The sequence below is a fragment of the Schistocerca piceifrons genome, chromosome X, assembly GCF_021461385.2.
Source record: "Schistocerca piceifrons isolate TAMUIC-IGC-003096 chromosome X, iqSchPice1.1, whole genome shotgun sequence".
In the NCBI taxonomy this organism is placed as follows: Eukaryota; Metazoa; Arthropoda; class Insecta; order Orthoptera; family Acrididae; genus Schistocerca; species Schistocerca piceifrons.
In genome coordinates, this window is record NC_060149.1 from 520,307,795 (window position 1) to 520,332,987 (window position 25,193).

Sequence of the window (25,193 nt, forward strand, 5' to 3'; positions counted from 1 at the left end):
AGTAGCATGGAGAGCTGCATCAAACCAGTCTCAGGACTGAAGACCACAACAACAACATCACTATGTCAGCAAATGTATGGGTAATTTTATACGTTATGCATACCAGCAAATCTATTACATTTTTGGTAGCCTTTTAGAGGAAATTTCATTCTTACTTTAATGTAAAATGCTGTTATTTAACACATGCAAGGCGCAGTTCTTACGCACATGCATTTAGCACCCTCGGCAGCCCAATTATTCGTGGTCGCTTGAGCCTGTATATTCGAACAGTTGGCCTTCACCTCTGACGTGATGTATACTTAACGTATGAAAAAATTATCCTGTCGCTCCTGTTATAATTTTATGTTGACAAGAGCCTCTGGCAATGAGCACTTATTCTAAAGTACGCTAAATGTTATGTGGCTGCTATCTAAAGCCATGACATGTGACTACTTTTTTATGTCAGTTTTACGTATGACAAGAGCCGCTCGGCGTCAGCTAATCTAATGTACACCATGTGCTGTAACATGTGAGTATGTTCACCTCACAAATATTTTTCTATTATTAATATTTTCTTATGTCTTTAAAAATAATTTTTGTAACCAGTTACATACATTTTTAGGGCCTAAACCTTCTGAAGAAGATATTTTTAAAAATATCGAAACTTAGGTCAAGAGCTAACAAACCTTTGTTTGGTAACTGGCTGACTAATTTTTTAACCTCTTGAGTGAAAGCTTTCTACATGTTTGTGAATTGTGAAACTGAGTTGGGACTTCGATACCAGCCCAGTATTCATCTAGTGGGATGTGGAAATACGCTTAAAAACCACATCCAGGCTGGCCAGCACACCAGCCCACATCGTTAATCCGCCAGCCTATTCCATTCAGGGCCAGTACACTTCCCATCCACGAAGCGGAGCTTCAACAAGCACAGCTATCTGGATAGGTTCGTTCTCTGTATAATGTTAATTGACACAGTAAGTGTACGATGTAACAGAGTTGTTTCCCGAGTCTATTACAATTATTTAATTGATTGTCATTTTGCTCGTTTGAATCTACTCAGGAGCGAAGTCAGTTTATGCATCATGTCTTCAGCAAGTTTCAGGAAGTATACTACACTAAAGAAAGGAAAGAAAATTAGATCAAGATGATCATAGACTGTGCATAAGCTTGGACTGTTGCAGTGATGGGGAAGGAAACCGGTCGATCCCTTTCAAAGGAACCATCCTGTAATTTGCCTGGAGTAGTTTAGGGACACCACAGAAAACCTAAATCTGAATGCCCGGACGTGAATTTGAACCGCCATCCTCCCGAATGCCAGTTCAGTATATTAGCCATGGTATAGTACACTAAGTGATCAACTCTTGCTCACACATTTTAAGGCTGAGCTTAACATAGTTGCTTACCCGCGATTTTTGTGCTTGTGAAACACACATTGTTTCCAATCATGTACACACTTCCTGTATTGCCCAATGTCGATGTCTGAACTTCATTCAGTTATTACGTAACATGATGAACTAAATGCAATATTCCAAACATTAAACTGGCAACTGCTTGGGAAGGTATTAGCTACAACAATTTTTATTAGTAAACACAGATTATTTTGAACTAAAATAGGAATCTTGGACAATTTAGAAAGCAACAGCAAAATTTAAACTGGTACAGTACGACTCACAGTGTTTAAACAACTGAAAGACACACATAAAATAAACGTATGATTTAATAGCATAAAGAAGTGGTGTTATCTACCATCGCTGGAGATTTCATGCGTTAAATGAAGAGAGCTCTGCGTTGTTATGTTTACAGCTGTTTTAGATATGTTTAGTCAAACACACCTGCTGCAAATATGTCATCTGCATTGGACCTTTAGCAGCAAAGCTGGAACTATCATCTAAACCCATGTAATCTAAGCCATTGACTAATAATTAATATAGCCTATGTAGACTGTTTTGCACCAGTACATAAACAGCCATTTACTTCAGAAGCCTATTTCAACTACTAAATTTTCAATTTAATTTTTTCATCTCAAGTTAGCAGTTTCTGTGACGTGTGTCGATGTGAAACAAGAGTACTACGTAACTTGAAATTAAGGATAAAAGTAAGTAAATTATGGCAAAATACACTGCAAAAGGCGAAATTCTAGAAGAATGAGAAACATTTTAGCTGATATTAAAAACTCAGTAATGTAAAAAACAACTCATGGTTTCACATGTATTTATACTAATATTTCACTGGTGGTTTCGTAGCCTAAATCAAAGTTAACTCTAAGAATAAATAAACATACAGTTCAAAAATTCAGTAACAAATATAATTTTTACAACTGATGTCGCTGCTTTGGCAAAACCAACTATAGTGCAGTCTTCTTCACATCAGGGTCTGACAGTTTCTTCGCACCCTTCTTTCTGTGAAGGTTTCTTTTTTGTAGAAAAAAATATACCATTGAGGTTCAATGTTTTTGCTTCTGTATTCTTCACTACAAAATTCACAGGAGAAATAAATTTTTGCAATGCTTGCAGTTCTTGATTAGTTTGAAATGAATCTGCAATTGTTAAATTTTCAACAGCGAGCATTTTTTTCTGTTTGGAAATTTGTTTTGTGTTTTGACATACTACAGAACACACAATGTGCTTTAATTTTCTCCCTCTGTAAGCTTTTCTTCTTTAAGTGAGAAGACTTTTGGATCAGATGCACCACTGGTTTTCATGGGACTGACAAACAAGATGTTCCAAGCAAAATCTGCATCACTACAGGTGAAACTGAAAGTTTGTAAGCAAACACTACTTTTAATCACTCGAAGGTTACAGCTACAGTGACGCTTCTGCACTGCAAAAATATACAGTTCAGTTCACTTCTCTGACTTCACATTCCATTTACTACTATTTGCCTTGCAGGTGGAATCTTCAGACAGCTTCAGAGATAACTTATGCCTCAGTCTTAAAAAGTCAAATTAGTTTGCAACAATACATCTGTGAAGAACACTAAATTTGTCATGTAACTTATCCCTCAAGGATTTCATCAAAGTATGAATGCCCTTACCCACTCTTTCAACCTTTTGACTTCAAATTTTTTGTAAATTTTCCAGAACATATTTGTCTTTATGACACCATGCAATCTGTAAAAATGAGCCCATCTGGGGGTTCTAGAATAACCTTTTCAAGATATTTTGAAAAATTTTGTATCTGGTCAGTGGCATAAAGTCCATCCAGAAATTTTTTTTTGTCACGATTCTAAACAAAAAACGCTCTCTCTCACATATTCAAACTCATTTTTTATACAAACCTCAACTTGTATGTCTTTTTATTTTACCTTATTTAAATTTTCTCTCCAAGCACGATGTCAGTTACTGAGGAACTCATAAGGATCAAGGGAGACAGTAGGGAGGAGGGTGGTTGGGAGCTGGCAGCTGCTAGGAGGATAGGAAGAAAGAGAACGCGATCTGACAGTTTTATCATCAACACCAAAAACAGGTATCTACCACTGTCAGAGTTACGTAGAGAAGAGCCTCAGGTAGAATGAGGAGCAGGAAATATGCAGCACACTTCAATTGAGGACAAGAAACCTAGGAATGTACTAAGTGTTAGGAAGAAGAAAGTGCTGCTGCTAGGTAGTAGCCATGGACGAGGTGTAGGCCCTCAATTACAGCAAAGTTTAGGGGCAGTGTACCAGGCCCCAGTATCTTCAAGCTAAATGCATGGCTAAGTCGTGTGATAGAGGACCTAGGGTCATTATGTAAGGACTTTACAAAAGAGCTCCATGTGGTGGTAGTGGGTGAGATAGGAAACAGTTTGGACAGGGAAGGAGCATATGAAATAGACGGTGACCTGGACAAGATAGTTTCCCTGACTCATGGCACAAATGTACACTTTGTTGAGCTGTTCTGGCGTGAAGATCGACCACACCTTGATGGTGCTGTGAGGCAAATCAGTGTAGGGTTAGCAATGGCTTTGAGGGCAACCAACTTTGCTCATGTTTCTCCGGCACCCGTTGGGACTATCAACAGATTGGGTTTCACTAGGCATGGCCTACACCTAAACAGGACTGGGAAGGGAAGATTGGTACAGCTGATTCATGGAAGTATAGGGGGTGGATCTTGGGCCACGCATGGTCAAATACCTGTTATGGGTAGGAAAATAAGTTTTTTTTAGGATAAATCCAGACAACAAGTTCCCCTGCCTAAAGAGTATCACCAGCAGTTTAAAAAATACTGAAACAATCACTCACTAGAGAGATTTTAAGACTCCAAATATCACACACACCAGGTGTCACAAAGAAAAACAAACCATTGGAAAGAGTAAAATGGGGCATTTCACAGACTTAACAACTTGCACAGGCAGCACGCTAACTGCGGCTCCTGGCTTAGCTGGGAAACATACACGCCCATCCGCTACGGGGTCTCGAAGCTACCTGCTCGGTTGTTACAACCGCTAATCTTAACTGCGTGCAATAAGGACCTAGGAGATCCACTTATGCGCGTAGGTTGCGAGGTCTCCAGACAGGCAGTAGACTATACGGACAATCTGACCTGCTGAGTCTGAAAGCTGCCACTAGATGACAGTTGGAGTAAGTAGCAGAGTCCAAACATACTCCCACTCTAAAAAGAGTTCTCATTTTACAAATAACCATAATTTTAACAAACATCAAAACCAAAACAAGGAAAACAATAGAAATATGACTAGGCACAATATCAATGCACATAAAACATTAATACACTAATATCTGGGATGCCCACATCCCCAAAACACGACTGTCACATTGCATGTGAAACACTATGGGTACTAACATGTAGGACACAAAACAAAGTATTAATATCATACTACATAAAAACATGAAAATCAGTACTAACAGCAGTTAGTCCACAAGAAACATCCACAGCTTCCCAAGCTGATATTATGAATTATGAGGTTGTTCCAGTAAATGGAAATTTGCCAGTGGCCCTGTATCATATAACACTACACAGATCTGAGGGAGCACTTAATTGATACACTGCTTAGGCAGGGGACACAATTTTGCTATAGGCATCTTAATCTGCCCATTAGCAGTTTTTTCCATCACCCCCCCCCCCCCCCCCCCCACACACACACACACACACACACACACACACACACACTTATCAGGACTGGGAAATGACACCCAGCCTCCACACCAAAGGAGGCAAGTTATCCTCCTTGACCAGCACATGATCGCCAATCTGGGGTTGCCATGCTGCTTCCGATGTCCATTTTCTGCATTGCTGCAGATCATGTATGTATTCTGTGGACCGCCTCTTCCAAAAGAACTGATGCAACTGCTGTACAAGTTGCCATCTGCGCAACCTGTTAGCAGGGATCTCAAGGACAGAAGGTTTAGGATGAGCACAAAGGGGCTGTCCAATTAGGAAATGATCACGAGTGAGAGCAGCAGGAGAATCTAGGTCATCAGAGATAAGACAATGGCCTCGAACTCAAGCATGCTTCTATCTGGATTAACACAGTTGTCAGTTCTTCAAACGTCAGTATGGCATTTTTGATGATGTGTTTGAGATGCGACTTCATGCATTTGATTCCTGCCTCCCAGAGTCCACCAAAGTGAGGGGCACAAGGTGGAGTGAACCTCCAACTTATTCCCTCTGAGGTCGAAAAATTCACCACACCTTCAACAGTAGCATCATTAGAGAAAAAAGTTTAAGCTCATTGTCTGCACCTACAAATGTGGTGCCATTGTCACTGTACATGTGAGAAGGTTTCCCCCTTTTTGCAATGAATCTCCTGAGGGCAGCCAAAAATAAACTTGCTACCAAGTCACTAACTAATTCTAAGTCGATGGCCTTGGTTGCCATGCAAATGAATAAAGCAATATAATAAGCCTTGGTGGTAACTTTACTCCGTCTTCCACCGTGCTTTACAGCAATAGGGCCTGCATACTCTACTCCACAGTGCTGGAATGGATGAGACTGGTTTACTCTAGCTGCACGTAGCCATGAGTTGAACTGCTGTCTTGGACTTAAGCCTAAAGCATTTTAAACATTTCCTGATAACTCCTTTGACTGTGTTACGCCCATTTCGGATAAAAAGACCTCATACATAACATAGCCAATAAAAGTTGTGACCCAGTGTGCAACAGGTTTTCATGTTCATCTATTATGAGAATTTTTGTCAAATGATGATTAGGCAGTACAATAATAGGGTGGCGCTCATTATATGGTACACCAGCATTCATTAATCTCCCTCCCACTTGTAAAATACCTTCGGCATCAACAAATGGGTGCAAATCTCTTAATTTGCTATTATGTGGTATAGGGGAACTGGCCTTCAACAAAGCGATCTCATTACCATATTCACTACGTTGAGCTGCGCCAAATGCCCTTTTGATAGTGTTGTGGCATTCATGTGGAGTGAGTGGCCCAGATATCCTGTCTGAGTGCTGAAGCCTTGTGTTATTAGCAAACCTCAGTGCATAGACCAAAACTCTTAAGTTTTTTTGAATGACGAGTATTTACACAGCAGTTCAGCATAAAGTTTAATGACTGACGCCAAGGATACTTGTGCACACCTTCTGTTGGGCACATCTTCTACACTAAGTGGATTGCAGGTGTTGCAGTCGAGGTCGCAAGTGGATAGCCATGACAGGCCAGACCACCACTGAACAAGTGAACTCAAGGCAACTGGATTAATACCACTTGGTAAGTGGTCAACAGGATTATCCTCTGATTTGACATGTCTCCAGTTGGTAACTGAACTCAGTTCCTAGATTTCAGAGACTCTGTTGGCAACAAAGATTTTCCAGTGGCAAGTACTACGCTGCAGCCAACAGAGAACTATTGTGGAGTCCATCCACAAATGGATGTCGCCACTATCTATTATGTCTAAGGCATTGGCTACCTCGTGAATGAGTTGAGGAAGAAGCAGAGCACCACATAATTCTAGTCATGGAAGAGACCGTTGTTTTACAGGAGCAACCCGAGATTTGGCTGCAGCCAATGAGACCAACACACTGTTGTTGGGAAGAACACATCTGACACATACACATGCACCATATGCCAACTGTGAAGAATCACAAAAACCATGAATTTAATATACTGGGGGGCAAGAAATGATCTTCCTGTTAATCAAAATACCATTTAGGTTCTAATGGTTCTAATAGCTCTGAGCACTATGGGGCTTAACATCTATGGTCATCAGTCCCCTAGAACTTAGAACTACTTAAACCTAACTAACCTAAGGACATCACACAACACCCAGTCATCACGAGGCAGAGAAAATCCCTGACCCCGCCGGGAATCGAACCCGGGAACCCGGGCGCGGGTAGCGAGAACGCTACCGCACGACCACGAGCTGCAGACTATACTATTTAGGGAAGGCAGTTGCACACAAACAAGATTCCATTCATCAGTGAGGTCGGATGGAAGAATTTCATCTCAATCAAGGCTTAGTTGCCACAAGCGCTGCAAGAACAATTTACATCTTATGACTGCTGGACCTAGAAGCCCCAGCGGGTCGTAGATTGATGCTGTTGTAGACAGAATGTGTCAGAGGCAGGCTGCCATAATATCACTCACGTTTTTACGGCTTGTTCACCGGTAAGATGACAACGCAAAGATGTTTCTCTGTCCTGCACAGGATTTTTTCCACGACCTTGATACGATTTGAACACCATTTCCTCAGTGGAAACCCCCCCCCCCCCCCCCAAGAGGAAAGTAGTTGAGTCAGCTGGGTTTGAAGTTCCTGAGCTTCAGCTTCCGTAGCTGAGCCACTTAAGAAGTCGTCCAGATAAAAGCTAGACATCAAGGCTTGTGATGCCATTGGAAACCTCTTTTGATTTTCGAAAGCCAACTGTTGAAGACATCTGGTAGCAAGAGAGGCAGCAGGAGCGGCTCCACAAGTGAATGTACACAGTCTATACCCTTGCAACGATTCAGATGGTGATTTCCGCCATAGAATTCTCTGGATGTTCCTATCATCAGGATGGAGACACACTTTGCGATACATTTTTGCTATGTCAGCTGACAGAGCCACTTTAAAGGAGCGAAATTTTATAATAATGGAAAATAAATCTGGCTGGACAGTGGGACTAACCATCAAGATATAGTTGAGAGATACTCCATTAGAAATGCCAGCAGAGCTATCAAATACTTCCCTCAACTTAGTAGTATGATGTGGAAGGCAACACTTTGGACCAATAATACCTTGAGAATTAGAGGTCTCCATGTGTCCCAGTTCGACATATTCATGCATGAATGCAGCATATGCCTTCTGCAGATTCGCTTGCCTTTTAAATCTCCTCTCAAGATGCGTCAGTCTCCGAAAGGCTTGTCGTCGTGATTCATCTAAGGATTTACAGTCAGGTTTCACTGGAGGTCGAGCCACAAATCTCCCTTCTTCATCTTGTGCCGTGTGGCGCTGAAAGTCTCACATATTTTATCCTGCTTACTCATCGTTTTAGTAGACAGTTCCTCTAACTCCCAAAACCTTTGCAGTTTGGCATATAAATTGTCACCTCTAACAAAGCACGAGGTCACTGTAGAATGAGGCATGTTGCATGCAGCTGAAGGCATCCTACCAGACATAATCCAGCCAAATCTTGTTTCGACCAGTGAAGGATGATTTGGTTTCACCAGCCTTTCCTTACAAACAACATCAAAGAAAACCTCAGCACCAAGAATTAAATCTACTGTGGCAGGCTTGTTGACTTCTCGATCAGCGAGCGGAAGATTACAAGGGACACTCCAGGACCTTGTGTCTATCTTGCTCGCTGGTAGGTCACTGGTGACATGGCCTACGATAGCGCAAGTGGTTCTGACATGAAAGGCGTTGAGCCTAGACGACAGTTCAACATTACAGATGTAAGACACTGATGCTGCAAAGGCATTGTTTATGCCTTTCACAGGTCCGAATGTTTACTTCGATTCAGTTTTAATTTCTCTGCCATGCCCTTAGATATAAAAGATAGCTGATTCGCACTATATAACAGAACTCTGCAAACCTGCTGTCTACCCATGTTGTCCTTAATGTTGCCAACAGCTGTTGCCAACAAAACATTAAAATGGATGTTTGTGTTCCCGTTCGTAGCTTGATGGGCCAAGGAATGGCCTCCTGGTTCACTATTCTGCCTATTCCTTGGTTCAGCAGACTTGTGGAGCAGTATATTGTGCCTTCCTTTACAGGTCTTAGAAGGAGAAATCTTGCATTTAGTCGAGAAATGACCAGAGCGTATGCACAAAAACAAAGCTAATTTGTTTGTCACACATGCCAGCCGTTCATCAACATTTAGTGATTGAAACCCTTTGCATTTAGTGATAGTATGAGGTTCACTTCAAAAATTACATCACTCCTCAGTATCAGCATTAACGAGATGAGGTATCCTCACATGTCTCGTTTGATTTGAATTATTGGCATTTCCTTGCCAATCCCTCGAGGTGTTATCCCTGAACCTGATCAACTCAATGTTCTGACATTTTGTTTCCAAAAAATCTATTAGTTGATTTAATGTGGTGAATGTTGACCCATACATCTTTACCTCCCACTCATGACGATCCGTGGGTCGCATAGTAGACAGAATCTCTTCTGAAAGAATAACTTCATGAAGTGGAACATGAGATTTGAGAGCTTCTAAGGCCACATACGTGATTGATTAGTTGCCTATTATCGCTCGCTGCGCCATGGCCGACTGTAGGTAAGGCCAACAAAGCCTTAGCATGTGTGGTTGCAATATTTTTGGGTTATTATACCTCTGTGTAGTAAGTCACCAGGCTATCGATAGGTTTCCTGCCGTGGCAGTTATGTGTTTCAATAGGTCTTTAGCTTCACCTCACAAAGACGAATTAAGGTAATTAAGTTTTTGAACATCGTCAATTGAATTGTTATTCATAATGAGATTCAAAAATGTATCCTTGTATGATGACCACTTAAGGTAGTTACCTTCAAAATTTGGCAAGTTAATAGCGGGTAGTTTCAAAGAACTGAACTGCCTGACGGATTCGAGCCCAAAGGCTGCGAAAGCTGGGTGAACCTCTTCACTGAACCCTTGATAGTGGATTCAACGAAGTCCCACGAATCCTCGAATTCTGCCCTATCCTTACTATGATCTGCCGATTCGTCTTCAGTTGCCAGCCGTGTCTGAGACGACTGAAAATCAGTCTGAATCCGAGTCAATGACTTAATTTTGATTCCAACATTTCGATGCTGGCACTGTCTGCAGACTGCACAAAGCTCGCTAAACGCGCGAGAGCGCCCTTTGCTAAACATCTCTGCGTAACTAATTTTGTTTTCTCTGAGGGCTCCATTTTAGGACCGGGAAGATGATAGCAGGAAGCCAACAGTTGTGCTTACCAGGTTGCAGCGGCAATACGAGGCAGTACGGACTGGAACAGCAGAGGTGTCACGGGCACGGACAGCTGGCGTGGCAGGATATTGCCGTCTCCGACGGCGCGAAGTTTCGGCGGGAGCAAGGACGTGACGTCACCGATGATGCTGGCACCGACGCGTTTCTGTGCTTCTCGCGTTTGAATTAGAGACTCATTAAACGTTCACAAATATGTTTCCGACCACCGTTGTTAAGGCTGTTATTGTCGTAGTCCCGAACAGGCCTTGCGACACTCGATAGCGGTCACCAACGAAACTGATTAAGTGCGCAGGTCACACGTGGTTTTTTAAAAGTTCACAAACACCGGAAAATAAATCCGCGCGAACGTAAATTCCGCGTGATCACTGTATCCGGCCCGGAGGACCAAAAAATGTAAGCGCGGGCTCTTCCTCCCGTGGTGGCATATTGGAGTGTGAGTGTATAGTGCGAGAGGACTCACTGTCCTTTTGTTTCCACTCACACGAACTGGACGGAACAAGTTGTCTGGTATAAATGTTTATTAGAATAAACTTTACAACTTGCACAGGCAGCGCGCCAGCTGCGGCTCTTGGCTTAGCTGGGAGACCTACACGCCCGTCCGCTACGGGATCTCGAAGCTACCTGCTCGGCCGTTACAACCGCTAATCTTACCTGCGCGCACAAAGGACCTGGGAGATCCACTTCTGCACGTAGGTTGCTACAAGTTCGTTTGAGGCGCGCACAAAGGACCTGGGAGATCCACTTCTGCGCATAGGTTGCAAGAGGTTCGCTTGAGCAGTTACCAGACAGCGCCAGACAACAGGCCGTACTGCGCATGCGCAGCTACGATGACGTAAGCAGCCCGTGCTTGGTGCTTGCTCTACTCATACGCTTTTCTGTGTGGAACTTATCTCACCCAGATAAAGGACGCTAATAAGGAAGCAGTTCTTGGCATACAATCATTTCAAAATTAGACTCCACAGCTCAAAGTACCATAACATTTTGCTATGGGGTGACTTTGACAGTCTTTTTAATTCGTACTCTGCAATATTATTGTGTAACATTATGTGTAGCATTACCAATCAGGTTTACATCTACAGAGCACTGCAAAAAGCTAGTAGGATGGAATACAAATTTCTTGCAAAATAAATAAATAAATGAAAGTTTCTTGTGTAGTTTACACCAGAATAAAGGACCATAAATTTCATTACTATTTCAAAATGCGTAAAAATTAACAAAGAAACTGTACAACTGACAGTTTATACTCTATTCTAGGAATAAATATAAACCCATGTGGGGAGTTAAAACGATAAAACACGGTATGCTGCCAGTCTACAATTTAGCATAGAATGGCAATCTATAAATTTAAGATGAAAACACAAATTAAGAAATAACTTCAGGCCTAGAGGAAGTACTAGACAAGTGCCTTGTGATCGAAAAACACCGTTTCACAGAAGACAGATTTGTAGAATTCTGCTCCAGCTGTCAATATATTCGAAACAAAGTATTTAGTTCAAAACTAGTGACCAAATTTGCCTACTTGGTCAGCTTCAAGTCAATGTTTACGTATGTTCGTACATATATAGCATTAAGAGATCTCACAGTGACATAAAAGGAACAGAACATCAGAGACTACTCCAGCAGCACCGGAGTTTCATAAACCATACTAAAATGCTTCATTCCGCTCTAATTGCACATTTATATGTTCAGATGCACTCTGAAGTACCTGATATTAAGCTTTTCTATGACCAGTCTCAGGACTGAAGACCACAACAACATGTGGTTTTCGTGATACCAATTTTCTTGGAGGTCCAGTACTGTATTCTCATGTTTGGTTCTTTATTATAGTATGTCATTCGTCACAGAAAATGAAAATTTGCACTTGAAATAGAACGAAGTCGAAAGTAACCAATAGTGAGGAACGAAACACTTCGTTTCAAATAAACTAACTGCCTCAGCGGAAAAAAATTAATAGAAGCAAATTTTTCAACAAAATAGACAGAAATAGCTTCATTAAGACATTAATGGTTGATTGCTAATAACGTGGAAATAATATAAAATCAGAAAATTGAAACTACTAACTTATTTTGGTCTTTCATGATTATGAGAATGTATATTAATTCACTTGATGGTTCCCGGCCACAGAAATCTGTTTTGTTTTCATTTGACATGAGAGCCATAAACGAAGAGACCAGCAATATCACGAAAAATATACACGGGTCACGTGGAGAAGGACCCCCCCCTCCTTAACTATAAGTCAGCTTGCTCTGCGCATGCACGAATCTGGCAGCTTGGGCGCGCCGGAAAAAATTTTCCGGGTAGCATCTGGCTACTTGCTGCTACTGCTCATACGGCAAACAGCCAGGCTTCAAGTAGCCAGATGTGGGAGGAAGGTACTGCTCATTCGCGAATTCAGCTCTGCGCATGCGCACGAGCCCGCTGGCAATTGTTCAAACGAACCAAAGGTCTCCCGACAGGGAGCAGACTATACTGGACAATCTGACCAGCCCAGTTTGAAAGCTGCCACTAGATGACGGTTGGCGCGAATAGCAGAGTCCAAACAACAATCCTCCATTAAAACATGCAATCAATAAAAAATAAAATACAACTATTACAAGTTGAGCTCCAATCTTTGAACTGCACGGTAGTTTGTGTTACTGAGTAATGGTGTAGACACACAGAAATCCAACATGTAGTATTATGTATGAAAGGGCAAACTCTTACTGCAGAAATGCTTCAAGGGGTATGGAATCATGCATTTATACTAGAAAAGGAACACAGTTCAGTTAGGACATGACCTCAGCACAGTAAGTGAAGACAAACACTTTGAAATGTCAACGATTTAATTAGCCAAGAAATCAATCTTTCTGTGTGTGTATAGATCTCCCAGTAGTAGTGTGGATACGCTTTTCAATAAATTAACAGAAGTTCTAGATAATGTCTCAAGTACAAAGGTCAACATAATTCTGTGTGGGGACATTAACATCAATACTAATATCATAAATGAATCCAGCAGCACTCACATAAATATCCTTCAAAGTTTTGGCATGTCCCTTTTGGTCAATAGTGCAACAAGGGTTACCGCAATGACTGCATCAGTAATTGAGCATATGGCCACAAATATGTACAGGGCAAATTGTCATGTAGCTGTAAACGATTTTGGCCTATCAGACCATCTCTGTCAAATAACAAGAGCAAAATAAGGCATCGAATCGTTCCCTAAACTACAAGCCTACAAACGACATCTATCAGAAATCGCAATAAAATATTTTTCAATATAGCTAGCAAAACAAAACTGGCATCAAGTGTTCAAGGAAACCAACGTGAAAATGAAATTCTCTAAATTCTCCACATTATTTAAACTGAACCTTGTAAAGGCATTTCCAAAAGCATGCATGCCTTTATCAACATCTCACAACAACAGATGGATAACAGCAGGTATTAAGAATTCCTCCCAAACACTTAAGTAATTCAGTTCCATGACAAAGGGTCACAATGATCCAGAATCCTTAAATTTCTATCATAGATCAAAAAGAACTATAGGAAGGTGCTGATTGCTGCAAAAAGTGATTTAATGAAAAAATAATATATTATGCAGAGAATAAAAGCAAAGTAGTCTGGGATGTTATAAAAAGGAAACGGAGTGGCAAACAAATGCAGAATAACATACTGCTAAGGGTGGTGGACAAGGTAATAAATGAGCCACAACACTTTTCAAACTATAAAAACGAGCATTTTTCAAGTATTGCAGAGAAGTTACAGCAAAGATTCCCCAAAACAAATGTACCATCTGTAAATAATGTTGCTCTAAATACAATGATGTTACTTCCAACCACAAAGAATAAATTCAATAAAACTGTTCAAAAACTAAAAGAAGATGAAGTATCAGTGTGTGTACTGAAACACTGCATAGAGATTATACAAGGCCCTTTACCAAATACAATAAATGAATCCTCTAACTTCAGGGACATTTCCAGAGCAGTTAAATCAGGCAATAGTTGTACCTTTGCGTAAGAAAGGTAATGCAGAAGACATAGAAAATTACCAGCCCATTTCCCTGCTGTCACCATTCTCAAAGAAAAGACAAATTATGAGTTATCTGAATAAATACAATCTAAGCAAATCACAGTTTGGTTTCTGAAATGGCAAAAATAATGAGTCAGCCATAATAGAATTAACGAAAGTTGTACTTCATGCTCTTGCCGAAGATGAGTGTGTCACAGGCATATTTTTGGATCTTCCTAATGTCTTTGATACAGTCGACCACAAGATTGTATTAAATAAATTAGAAGCATTAAGAATAAGACAGGTAGCTAATGACGGGTTTAGATCATACCTAGCAGATAGGGTACATAGAGTAGAGGTAACACATACTTCAAATAATTCTAAACACTTACTAAAACACTTATCAGAACCAAAATACATTAATATAGGGGTTCCACAAGGCACCATATTAGGACCAATACTATTCCTGATATACATGAATGACTTTCCCAGTAGTGTTACTCATGGTGAAAAAATTCTCTTCGCTGACGACAGCAATATTATAGTCACTGAGATAACAAGAGAACTCCTTGCTGAGAAAGGAAATGAAACTCAAGGAAGTTTATGATTCGTCAATAAGCTATAAAAAGACATTGTCCATAAAGAAAACTAAGCCAAGCATTTCAGTTTGAAGAGGAAAAATGACAATGTTAAATTAAATGTAGATGGCACCTCTATAGACTGTAAGAAACGCAAAATTTCTAGAAACGAATATTGTGTCTCAGCTGAAGTTGTGTGAACACACAAAGGTACTTGCAAACAGAATGTCATCAGATGTTATGCGCTTAGAATCCTATTATCAGTGTGTAACATTCAGTGTCTTTTAGTTACATACTGTTCATATGTACATTCAATTCTTAGCTATGGCATTCTTTTTGGGGGAAATGCACAAAATATAAACACAATTGTGTAACTCCAGAAAAGATCCGTAAGAATAATAACTAAAAATACTAGTCGAGCTCACTGTAAAGATCTGTTCAAAACACTGGGAATTTTAACTGTTCGATGTGAATACCTTTTCCAGTCAATTGTACACATCAAAAATAACATTGGTAATTACTGCACAAATAGTTCTGCCCATGACCATGGAACAACAGCTAGACTCAATTTACATTTACCAATAAATAATAAACATTAAAGTCAAAACAGCATTTTCTACCAAGGAATAAAACAGCACAATAAATTACCAAAAGAGATTAAAGAAATTGCAAAAATACATTTATATAAAAAGGAAGCTAAAAAGTACCTATTATGCAATACATTTTATACATTGAAGGAATACTTAGATAAAAGAGTGTAGGTGTTTGATAAAAGCAAGTTATACAAATAAATCATGATAGTGATTATAAAACACCCAACATTCCACATAACATCTTGACACTATTTTTTTCCTTCTTTTTTTCTTTTCTAGAAAATCTTACCCCCAAGCTATGCATAGCACAATACTAACACCTCTTCCTCTTTCTGAGCTCAACATCTCACTCATTGTAAAGGGATGCCAACTTAGTTTTTCACGATAGCAAATGGGAAGTTGATGCACAGAAAATGGCCCAGAGATAACCAATGTGTGTGTGTTTTTGCGTTTGTAATGAGTGAAGTGTTATGAAACAATGTGTGTATAGTGTGTGCAGTGACTGATAGTGAGATATGAGTGAACCGTGTGGCACTACATTACTGAATAAGTTATTTATAAAAAAAAGTATAGCCTACTAGGAGTAAATCTAATGATTGTCTCAACTAGAAGTCTGTAAATGTATGTGCATACGAATATTTTTTTTTTTTTTTTGTTTGTGGATTTAGGGCGCAAAACTTCTATGGTCATTAGCGCCCAGCCCGTGACGTAGGAAACAGGAAAAAAAACGAAATTTAAAATCAGCAGCAAGGGGAACAAAGTCATAAAATTTGAGAAACTAAAGGCAGAAGGAATGCTTAAAAATCCACTATAGAAAGGGGTTGGTTGTCCCCAAAAAAAGCTTCAAATGACTGACGTCATTTCACTGTCACTAATAAACTGTAGAACGCGGTCAGCTGAGCGCGTGTCATCTGCTAAAATCAACGATAGATCAGGCGATAGCTGTAGACGGGAGCGTAACGGATTAAAATAGGGGCATTCAATTAAAAGGTGTCTGACCGTCCACAGCTGAGAGCAGTGGGGACAGAGTGGGGGAGGATCACCGCTTAAAAGATGTCGATGGCTAAAAAGACAGTGCCCTATCCGGAGTCTAGCTAAAATTACCGCCTCCCGACGACGCGTTCGGGAGGAAGAGGTCCAAGCGCAAGGAAGGGCTTTCACTTCCCACAATTTATTATGGGTAAGTGTCGACCAATGCGCATGCTATAAATGAGCAACTTGGCGACATAAACCGCTCCGTAGATCGGTAAACGGAAGAGACTGAATAGCTGGCCGAGGAAGAGAGACTGCAGCCTTGGCCGCTATATCGGCCGCCTCATTCCCACAGATACCAGGGTGTCCCGGGAGCCAGAGGAACGCCACTGAGACGCCCCCCAGGTGGAGCAAGCGCAGACAGTCCTGAATCCGGTGGACCAGAGGGTGCACAGGGTAAAGAGCTTGGAGACTTAGGAGAGAGCTGAGAGAATCTGAGCAGATTACGTACTGTATCCGCTGATGGCGGCGGATGTAGTGGACAGCCTGGAGAACAGCGTAAAGCTCCGCAGTATAAACCGAACACTGGTCGGGAAGCCGAAAGTGATTTGGGGTGTCGCCAACAATATAGGCACTCCCTACACCTAACGATGTTTTCGAGCCGTCGGTGTAAATAAATGTGGCTTCCGTCATTTGTGCACATAGAGCAGCAAATGCCCGACGGTAGACAAGTGTAGGGGTACCATCCTTGGGAAACTGACAAAGATCACGGAGCAGGCAGATCCGGGGACGGAGCCAAGGCGGTGCTGTACCCCAAGTTGTCAAGAAGGTTTTAGGGAAGCGGAAGGAAAGAGAATGGAGCAGTTGACGGAAGCGGACTCCCGGTGGTAGTAGGGAGGAGGGGCGGCCTGCATACCCTACATCAAAGGAGGCGTCGAAAAAAATGTCATGGGCTGGATTAGCAGGCATGGAAGACAGATGGCTAGCATAACGACTCAGAAGGACTGCCCGCCGATTGGACAGCGGAGGTTCAGCAGTCTCAGCATAAAGGCTTTCCACAGGGCTGGTGTAAAAAGCTCCAGACACTAAACGTAATCCACGGTGGTGGATAGAGTCGAGACGCCGAAGAATAGACGGCCGAGCAGAGGAGTAGACGATGCTTCCATAATCCAATTTCGAGCGCACTAAGGCGCGATAGAGGCGGAGAAGGACCACACGGTCAGCTCCCCAGGAGGTACCATTCAGGACACGGAGGGTGTTAAGGGAACGCAGACAGCGAGCCGAAAGATAGGAAACGTGGGAGGACCAGCACAGTTTTCTGTCAAACATAAGACCCAAGAATTTAGCGACGTCGGAAAACGGAAAGTTGACAGGACCTAGATGTAAGGAGGGCGGAAGAAACTCCTTACGTCGCCAAAAATTAACACAAACGGTCTTACTGGGTGAGAAACGGAAGCCGGTTTCGATGCTCCACGAGTGGAGGCGATCGAGACATCCTTGAAGACGTCTTTCAAGCAGGCTGGTCCGTTGAGAGCTGTAGTAGATCGCAAAATCGTCCACAAAGAGGGAGCCCGAGACATCAGGAAGGAGACAATCCATAATTGGATTAATGGCGATGGCAAACAGTACAACACTCAGCACGGAGCCCTGGGGTACCCCGTTTTCTTGGGAGAAGGTACGGGAGAGAGTAGTGTTCACCCGCACCCTAAATGTGCGCTCCGCCATCAATTCGCGAAGAAAAAGGGGCAGCCGGCCTCGAAAGCCCCAAGAGAACAGTGTGCGGAGGATGCCTGTCCTCCAACAGGTATCGTATGCTCTCTCCAGATCAAAAAATATTGCTACCGTTTGGCGTTTCCGGAGAAAATTGTTCATGATATAAGTGGAGAGAGCAACAAGATGGTCAACGGCAGAACGATGCTTTCGGAATCCGCATTGGGCTGGTGTTAAAAGACTGCGGGATTCCAGCCACCAAGCTAAACGGTAATTCACCATACGCTCCAAAACCTTACAGACACTACTCGTGAGAGAAATGGGGCGATACCTAGACGGGAGATGTTTGTCCTTTCCAGGTTTCGGAACGGGAACGACAATAGCTTCCCGCCATCGCCTGGGAAAGGTACTGTCGGTCCAAATTCGATTGTAAAGGCGAAGGAGGTAACGCAGGCTATGGGTTGATAAATGCAACAACATTTGGACATGGATACCATCCGGTCCTGGGGCGGAGGAGCGAGAAGAAGAGAGGGCATGTTGGAGTTCCCGCATGGAGAAAACAGTATTGTAGCTTTCGCGATTTTAAGAGGAGAAAGCAAGATGTCGCACTTCCGCTGCACGTTTCTTCGGGAGAAACGCTGGCGGGTAATTTGAAGAGCTCGAAATCTCAGCAAAGTGCTGACCCAATGAGTTAGAAATTGCGACGGGGTCCACTAAGGTATCATGCGCGACAGTGAGCCCAGAGACCGGGGAGAAACTAGGCGCGCCTGAGAACCGTCGAAGCCGACTCCAAACTTCCGAGGAGGGAGTGAAGGTGTTAAATGAGCTAATAAAGAATTTCCAGCTTGCCTTCTTGCTATCGCGGATGACGCGACGGCATCGCGCACGGAGCTGCTTATATCGGATACAGTTTGCCAAAGTTGGATGGTGACGGAAAATGCGAAGAGCACGTCGCCGCTCACGTATTGCGTCACGGCATGCCTCGTTCCACCAAGGAACTGGGGGGCGCCGGGGCAATTCGGAGGTGCGTGGTATTGAACGTTCCGCAGCTGTGAGAATAACGTCGGTAATATTTGTGACCTCATCGTCGACGCTGGGAAAGCGACGGTCATCGAATGTCACTAGAGACGAAAAAAGTGTCCAATCGGCTTGGGCATACTTCCAGCGTCGCGAGCGCATATATGGCAGTTGAGGCTGCAGTCTAAGAACACATGGAAAGTGGTCACTCGAGTGTGTATCATCAAGGGCGAACCATTCGAAGCGCCGAGCTAGCGGAACAGTACCGACCGCAAGGTCCAAATGAGATAAATTTGTCGTGGAGGCAGACAAAAATGTGGGGACCCCAGTGTTGAGGCAGACTAGATCCGCTTGGTGGAAGACGTCTAGCAATAGTGAGCCACGTGGACAAGGATGTGGAGATCCCCAAAGCGGGTGGTGGGCATTGAAGTCCCCAACCAGCAAATAGGGGGGTGGAAGCTGACCAAGAAGATGAAGGAGATCAGCTCGTGCCATTGGTGTGGACGATGGAATGTATACCATACAAAGAGAGAACGTATATCCAGAAAGGGAAAGACGGACGGCGACAGCTTGGAAGGAACTGTTTAAGGGGATTTGGTGATAATGGAGAGTATCGTGGAGCAGAATCATGAGTCCTCCATGGGCTGGAGTGCCTTCAACAGAGGGGAGGTCATATCGGACGGACTGAAAATGAGGGAGAACAAAGCGGTCATGGGGACGCAGCTTTGTTTCCTGAAGACAGAAGATGACCGGCGAGTAGGATCGTAAGAGGATCGACAATTCATCCCGATTGGCTCGAATTCCGCGGATATTCCAGTGGATAATGGACATAGGGTGAACAGAAAATGGAGGAACGTGACCAAGGGTGCTGTCAACTCAACGACTGCTCAGAGCTTGCGACCGACAGCATGGAATGGCATTCAGTCGAAGGCAGAAGATCCTGATCCATAGGTTGGTCAGGAGCAGCTCCAGCCACCAACGATCGGCCAGTTGACCGGCCACCAGCAGTGCGCCTCGGCGACACAGAAGACGGCTGAGGGCGATTTCCGCCAGGTGGTGCTGTAGATGGGACACGCCTTGGCGGAGAGGGAGAGGAACTGTGTTTCTTCGTAGCCTTCTTGGAAGTATGATGTTTAGATGAAGGAGGAACCGATGGTTGTGAAGTTGCGGTACGTAAAAACTCTTCACGAGAATCCTCTTTTTTCGAAGGCTTGGCGTCTGACTTTTGGGCTCGAGATTTAGCAGAACCCGACGAAGGGTGAGCCATTGAGTGGGCAGGCGAAAGTGGTGAGGTTGAACGGGCGATCTTTGCGCTGGCCGATCTGACGACCATGGTACTGAAGGTGAGGTCGCAAGTCTGCGTGGCCGCCTCCTTTGTTGGCCGAGGAGAAGCAAGGACAGCGCTGTATTTTCCTTTCTGAGGCACAGTGGGCTGTCGACTGGCGAGTAACTTTCGAGCAGCAAAGGTCGACACCTTTTCCTTCACTCTTATTTCCTGGATGAGTTTTTCGTCCTTAAAAACGGGGCAATCTCGAAAGGAAGCAGCGTGGTCACCCATACAGTTGATGCAGCGAGGGGATGGAGGTGGACAAGCACCCTCATGGGCATCCTTGCCACACGTAACACATTTGGCCGGATTGGAACAGGACTGGCTGGTGTGATTGAACCGCTGACATCGATAGCAACGCGTGGGGTTTGGGACATAAGGGCGAACGGAAATTATCTCATAGCCTGCTTTGATTTTTGATGGGAGTTGAACTTTGTCAAATGTCAAGAAGACAGTGCGGGTTGGAATGATGTTCGAGTCAACCCTTTTCATAACCCGATGAACAGCTGTGACGCCCTGGTCAGACAGGTAGTGCTGAATTTCTTCGTCAGACAATCCATCGAGGGAGCGTGTATAAACGACTCCACGCGAGGAATTTAAGGTACGGTGCGGTTCCACCCGGACAGGAAAGGTGTGGAGCAGAGAAGTACGCAGCAATTTTTGAGCCTGGAGGGCACTGTGTGTTTCCAACAACAGGGTGCCATTCCGTAATCTGGAACAAGACTTTACAGGACCCGCAATTGCGTCGACACCTTTCTGAATGATGAAAGGGTTGACCGTGGAAAAGTCGTGACCTTCGTCAGACCGAGAAACAACAAGGAACTGTGGCAACGATGGAAGAACCGTCTGTGGCTGAGACTCAGTGAACTTACGTTTGTGAGCAGACATAGTGGAAGGTGAGGAAACCATTGCGGAAGAATCCCCCATGATTATCGGCGTCTCCGATGGCGCGCTCCTTCCTTGTGGGGGCCCTCACCGAGGGCACACCCGCCTTAGGTGATTGTTCACACCTCAGGTCACACCTCCCGACAAACGGACGGAGGGACCAATCGGCACTTTCGGAAGGTATCAGCTCGGGTAATCACCCCTCCCTGGGCCTGGCCGTTACCAGGGGGTACGTACGTGTCCTACCTGTCTACCTGGGGCGGGGAATTACGCGTTACCCCGTCACCGGCTATGCATGGAAGTGCGTGGGTCGGCCTTCAGACACGCACAGGGAGGAAGAAAGAGACAGGGAAAGGAAAGAAGAGAGGTCTCAAACGCCGCAGCGGAGAAAAGGGTAAAGAGAAGAGGTAAAGAGAAGAGGTAAGGAAAAGAGAAGGACGAAGAAAGATGAAGACATACAAGGAAGGAAGGCGAAGAGTGCGGTACATTTACAAGCGTCCGTCTCCGGACGTAGGCACAAACCATACTCCCAGAGGGGGAGAAAGGGAAGGAAAGAGCCAGAGGGGGGGGGGGGGCGAAGATGGGGGATGGGGAAGGATACGGAAAGGGGGGGTATGCAGCCCGGAAAAGAAGGAAGGCCACATTAGCTCGGGGTCCCGTGCTCGCTACACACGTATCCACAAAAGAGTTGTGGATCCCCTGGGGGAGTGCATACGAATTGGCTTATTTTAAATTGGTCTAAACTTGTAAATACTTTTACATGTCCTATATCCTTGTAAAAAGAGATATAGGTTGAATAAAGCTGCTGCTGCTGCTTCTACTACTACTACTACTACTACTACTACTACTACTATGATGAAGTTTATTATTTGTGGTGTATGACTGCAATGAGAGCCAAACATTGAAAAGACCTTCTGCCATGTCAGATATAAACCATTTGGTATTTAACTCCGAATATAGGGAGGAAATTATTGTCTCATAGCACAGTTCTGTCATTATTGTACCAGTTCAGTTCGAATGTTCATGAAAGCACCTCACAACTGTACCCCATTTTCGCTTTAAGCTTACGTTTTGACAGACTCAAATACTCCGTGATTTAAGACATTCAGCCCACATTCTTCACACAGTTCATCTTGCGTGAAAGTAAAAGGAAATTTACTTGGAAAATAATCCTACTCACATCGCAACTCGCAATTATTGTCCCGCAACTTCTGTTACAAATGTAGATAGCGCCTGTGTAGGCAGTTGTGACGTCGCGCTTACCCAAAGCTGTTCGTTCGTCTGCGGTATTACACAGCATAAGAATGCAGATTTCCCACAGAAGCCTCCATAGCTCAGTTGGCAGAGCATTGTTCTTGTAAAGCAAATGTCAGGAGTTCGAGTCTCTCTGGGGGCACACATTTTACGTCTTTTTTCATCCGCCATGAACATTGGCGTGCAGTAGCATGAATCGCCGTTGGTCCGTGGCTTTTCTGAACAGCGATTTTGTGCCGAGTCGAAGTACTGGGCTACGTCTCTCACCAATCTTCGAAGTATTGAGTGCAGAATGTTGTATTTGTGGTTGCGCATTATATGACCATTCGTGACTATCTGGCAATCGTATCCTTCACATACCTTGATACGCTTACATTTCAAATGCCTCCAGATTCTTACCTAATGTTGTCGATGACAACCCCATAGAGTAGGATAATGAACACGCAATGCCGAAGTAATTGAGTGCGAAGCGTAATACTGATGTCGCAGTTACTGAGAACTTTCCTAAAAAGAACTTCCGGCTTCTTCAGTTCTACACCAAATTTCTTGAGAGACGTTCCAAACGTCGTCGATTTCACACCCCAAATATTTATATCATCATTACGAAGTGTAAGAGTGCCCTGAATTTCATCTTCATTTCTGCTGATAACCATTTTATCTCCTAGACTTTTAAACGTATCATCATAGTAGTGCTCTCCTCAGTAACAGTGTTTAGTAGTAGTTGCAGATCTTCCAGCCTGCTTGCAAGTAAGACAGTGTCATCAGTATGTCTGATGTGACAAATTTAGACAGCGCTTGTGTAGGCAGTTGTGATGTTACGCTCACCCAAAGCAGTTCGTTGTTCTGCGGTATTACACAGCTTAAGAATGTTGATTTTTCGCAGACGCCTCTATAGCTCAGTTGGCAGAGCATTAGTCTTGTAAACCAAGAGTCGGGAGTTCGAATTTCTCTGGGGGCATACATTTTTCGTCTTTTTTCATCCTCCATGAACATTGGCGTGCAGCAGCATGAATCGCCGTTGGTCCGTGGCTTTTCTGAACAGTGATTCTGTGCTGAGTCGAACTACTGGACTACGACTCCCATCGATCTGTCTTTGAAGTATTAAGTGCAAAATGTTGTATTTGTTGTTGCGCATTGTATGACAATTCTGGCCATGATATCTTCACATACTTTGATATGTTTAAATTTCAAATGCCTCCAGATTCTTACCTAATGTTGAGGTACGTGTTGATGACAACTCCATAGAGTACGATAATGAACACGCAATGCCGAAGTTATCGAGTGCGAAGTGAGAAATGAGAAGAGAGAACTTTTCTGGAAAGAACTTCCGGCTTCTTCAGTTCTTCACCAAATTTCATGAGAGAAGTCCCAATTGTCGTTGATTTCATTACGAAGTGTATGAGTGCCCCGAATTTCATTTCCATTTCTGCTGACACCAATTTTATCTTCTTGACTTTTAACCGTAACATCATAGTACTGCTCTCCTCAGCAACAGTGTTTAGTAGTAGTTGCAGACCTTCCAGCCTGCTTGCAAGTAAGACAGTGTCATCAGCATGTCTAATGTTGCTACAAATTTACACAGCGCTTGTGTAGGCAGTTGTGACGTCGCGCTCATCCAAAGCAGCTCGTTGTTCTGCGGTATTACACAGCTTAAGAATGTTGATTTTTCGCAGACGCGTCTATAGCTCAGTTGGCAGAGCATTGGTCTTGAAAACCAAGGGTCGGGAGTTCGAGTCTCTCTGGGGGCATACATTTTTTGTCTTTTTCATCTACCATGAACATTGGCGTCCAGTAGCATGAATCGTCGTTGGTAACCAGCACTACTTGATACATTCCATCAAAACCAGCTCGAGAACTCTTTTCAAAATAGATGCGTTAAAAAGAAATGGGAAAGGGGGTGGGGGTGGGAGAGAGTGCAGCCCCGCTGAACTCCTTTCATAATCTAAACTACTTTTGATGACATCTGACTAGCACTTTCTTTCTAGTACAGGTTTCAAATGAACCACTGACAACTACATAGCCCCAGTTCACCTAAGATATACATCAATTTTTCATGCTGCCCAATGTAAAAAGCTTTTTCATAATCGATGTAACACGCACAAGCATTGACAAACATCACGACGTCACTGAGTCAATACCTTAAGACACTAACGCCTCCCGAAACAGTTCCTGATCGCAAACCGAGTCTCCAGTCCTCTCCTCACATTTATGGTACAGTCTCGCATGCAGTAGTTGTGGTCTTCAGTCCAGAGTCTGGTTTGATGCAGCTCTCCATGCTACTCTATCCTGTGCAAGCGTCTTTATCTCCCAGTACCTACTGCAACCTACATCCTTCTGAATCTGTTTAGTGTATTCAGTATTCTGAGGAATAACTTGAGGGCATGACATTAAATTGATAATTCTGTTGTCATTACAACATTTTGCATTGGGCTTTTTGAGAAGTGTTACAAATGTTGATTTGAGCCAGTCACGTGGTATGATCCCACTTTGACGGATACTGTTAAACAAATCAACCAGCAAGAAGACAGATCGTTCGCCCGTGAGCAGCTTCAGTCAGAATTTGGAGCCTTCCCACTCT

At 43.4% G+C, this 25,193-nt stretch overlaps 2 non-coding genes across 2 annotated transcripts; both read left to right on the plus strand.

Moving 5' to 3' along the window:
• Nucleotides 1–22,684: 22,684 nt before the first annotated feature.
• Nucleotides 22,685–22,757, plus strand: Trnat-ugu. Its single transcript has one exon. It is a non-coding gene; the product is annotated as a tRNA-Thr (tRNA).
• Nucleotides 22,758–24,290: 1,533 nt separating this feature from the next.
• Nucleotides 24,291–24,363, plus strand: Trnas-uga. Its single transcript has one exon. It is a non-coding gene; the product is annotated as a tRNA-Ser (tRNA).
• Nucleotides 24,364–25,193: the final 830 nt, after the last annotated feature.